Raw genomic sequence first — 2,856 nt, forward strand, 5'->3', positions numbered from 1 at the left:
CTCACCTGCTGCAGGGAAGAGATAACGAAGAGTAGCGATCGGTATATAAAGAGACTTCATAGGCATCCCAACATAACGGCCATCTCCCTACTGGACAGTACTGAACAACGCCGAAGACTGCGCAGGACTCATCCCCAAGATTTCGCTTGAGATAAATATCAACAACTTTAAATTCGCCTTCGAAGTCTATGTTAAAAAACTTAATGGTTTTCCCTGGTGGATAGTTTTAAATAAATATAATACAATTTTTAAGCAAAAAAAAATATGTATTTTATAAATTTTTATTTTCTTCTACCTATTATTTTTATGAAATATTTTTTTTTCTCAATGAAATGACTTTTTTATCAAAAATTTGTGTTTTTAATTACAATAGTTATAATAATTTCTTTTGTATTTGCCTTAATTATTTACGTAAATATGTAAATTCGTCTTGTATCCGAATAGATTTCGAAATGGATTATATTTTTAGATTTCTTACGCTCTCAGCGTAAGCGAACGGAATGAGGGCAGTTGTGGCCGTCACCAAAGAAGTGGCTGCATAGTGCAAAACCAATGTAAGACCGTTACGCATCTTGTTATCCAAGTGTCTTTGGTTTAACTGTCTCAAACGTTGGCATATTTATGAAGTAGAGATTTAATTTTTAATTATATAATATTGTATTTAAATGAAGAACAATTTAAGTTTTATTATTCAGAACTGTAAGTAGCAAGTCATGCGGTGTACACAGCCGTTCCGAAGCCATTGGTTAACATTTGCTGGTCAATTCGACCTCGGACCAAGGCTACGTTGGCATAAGCTGCTGGAACTTCATCATTAAATCCGAATCCCCAAGGAACTATACCAGTCTGTTGATATCGGGATTCACGTGTACATCGTATAGGACAAGCTGGTGGAGCTCCGCCATCCCCTTGACAGGTATCAATGCCACGCTGTCCACCCTCGCATATGAATGACCTATCCAACGCGAGTGCCTTTAAGTCGTGTCTGACAATTGCTAAACTCGACAATGGGCAATGGAACACATTTCTTTAAGGAGCTATATTTGCCAAAAGAACCAAAAGCATCTTTTCCCCAGCCGGTGGAAAACTATGTGTTACCGGGCTGCGGAATATCATCTTGTTGAGGTAAACATATAACATTAATGTGATCATCCAAAGTAATCGGCTGACTTAGAATTACAAGTGCGAAATCATAAGCTATGCTTCTTCTGTTAAAATCTGGGTGCAATATAACAGTTTGAACCGATCTCTCTGATAGGGTAGACGCTCTTTCATTGTTTGTGTATCCCACTCTCCAGCTCGGACAGTCAACGAGCCTGTTCTAAACGACTCAACGCAGTGCGCAGCGTTCAAAACCACCTGTTTATGTATAAGAGATCCAGCACAGAAATTCTGGAAATTTTTCCAGAATGCAATAATGCTACCGTCCATGGAAACTCGCCAAAAACCCGCTTCATTTTGCGATACTCCGGAAGGAGTAGAATCCAGTCAAACTGTGTTGCGAACACCACAGCCTCTTGGTTGGTTTGGCCTTTTATCCAAGGGCGTCGGATTCAACGTCTTATTAAGCGTCCTATTAGCATCACAACACACGTCTACAGATGCCGGGCATATCGGATCATCTTCGTTAAATCGAATATCTATAACACCAAATCCGTCAAAAGAGCCATCTTCAGTGGAACTCTTTGTTGATGGATTACATTTATAATATGGTACGCAATTACAAGTTGCAGTTTTGCCACTAGTTGAACTAAAATTTGACTGTTGACTTATAGTTTCTATAGGATCGGGGGTAATCACTAATCCGATTCCGGATTCTTTTTGCGCTGGAAGATTACTATTAGTATTAAATATTTTCTCAATGTTTTTCTGTGCGTTAATGTTCTGCTGAGGAGCGGGTGAAGATACGCCTATTAATAAAATTGCACATATCGATATGCAACTATTTGTATAGCCATTAATTTATATATACAATATATTCATATGTAAGTTTTCTGAAAGTATCCCTGAAATTCCGCGATTCATCGCAACTGAAAAACATAACAAAACGTGGGGTAGCAGACTCAACTTATTCACTGCCCGCTTCGTCAATCCTGTTGGTGTCCTCAGCACAACAACTCTAGTCCATCTTTTCATAATTCCGGCAGAGGTTGTAACTTCTGAAGTTGTGCATACATAGAGCTTGCTGCCCGCTGTTCCGCAGGTTTTCGCACATCACAGTGCCACTGACCGCGTCGTCATACACATCTAATGAAGCATTTGGGATTGCGGCAACGTGATGGTTGGGTGATGAGAGCGACGGGGACGGCAGTGCCGTCAGCAAAGGTTTGAAATTTTTGGATCAAAAGTCCTCAAATCGAGATTGTTGAATTTGGTTTGTTCGATTAGCGGTAAAATCGAGAACTTCGAGGTCTTTGAATAATCAGCGATACTAAGACCGTTTTAATTTGTGTTTTGGTACCAGGTGGAAATAAGGGTGATCAGTTTAGGGGTAATGTTTAATAGTTTTAATTTATGAATCTGATTTTGTACGGTCGATAAACAGTTGGTAGTGTGAAAAATGAGAAATTTGTGGCTACTTAGGCTGCATCATCCGGAAATTCGTTTTCTAGAATACCACATTTTACGACTCTTATGATTTTTTTTAAAATATCTACATATTTTATGGATTTGATTGCAGGCAGCGAGTCCACAGAAATAAATTAAATATATATAGTTCCTTATTTCAGAAAGATTTATCTTGGTGTTGTTGTTCCTTTTCGGTATTTGGTTAGTTGTGTATCTAATACTTCGGGCTTCAGATCTAATGGTGCCTTGTACTTACATAGCTTTTTAATGGGGCTTATTGTCCAGCGT

The 2,856-nt window shown here is 38.6% G+C and overlaps 1 pseudogene, besides 1 other annotated feature; it reads right to left on the reverse strand.

The window, feature by feature from the left end:
- Positions 1-592: part of a mobile genetic element that runs on past the window's edge.
- Positions 593-711: 119 nt separating this feature from the next.
- Positions 712-1,983, reverse strand: CR45227 (annotated as a pseudogene).
- Between the last annotated feature and the right edge of the window lie 873 nt (positions 1,984-2,856).

This window comes from Drosophila melanogaster, chromosome 2R (genome assembly GCF_000001215.4).
Source record: "Drosophila melanogaster chromosome 2R".
NCBI lineage: Eukaryota > Metazoa > Arthropoda > Insecta > Diptera > Drosophilidae > Drosophila > Drosophila melanogaster.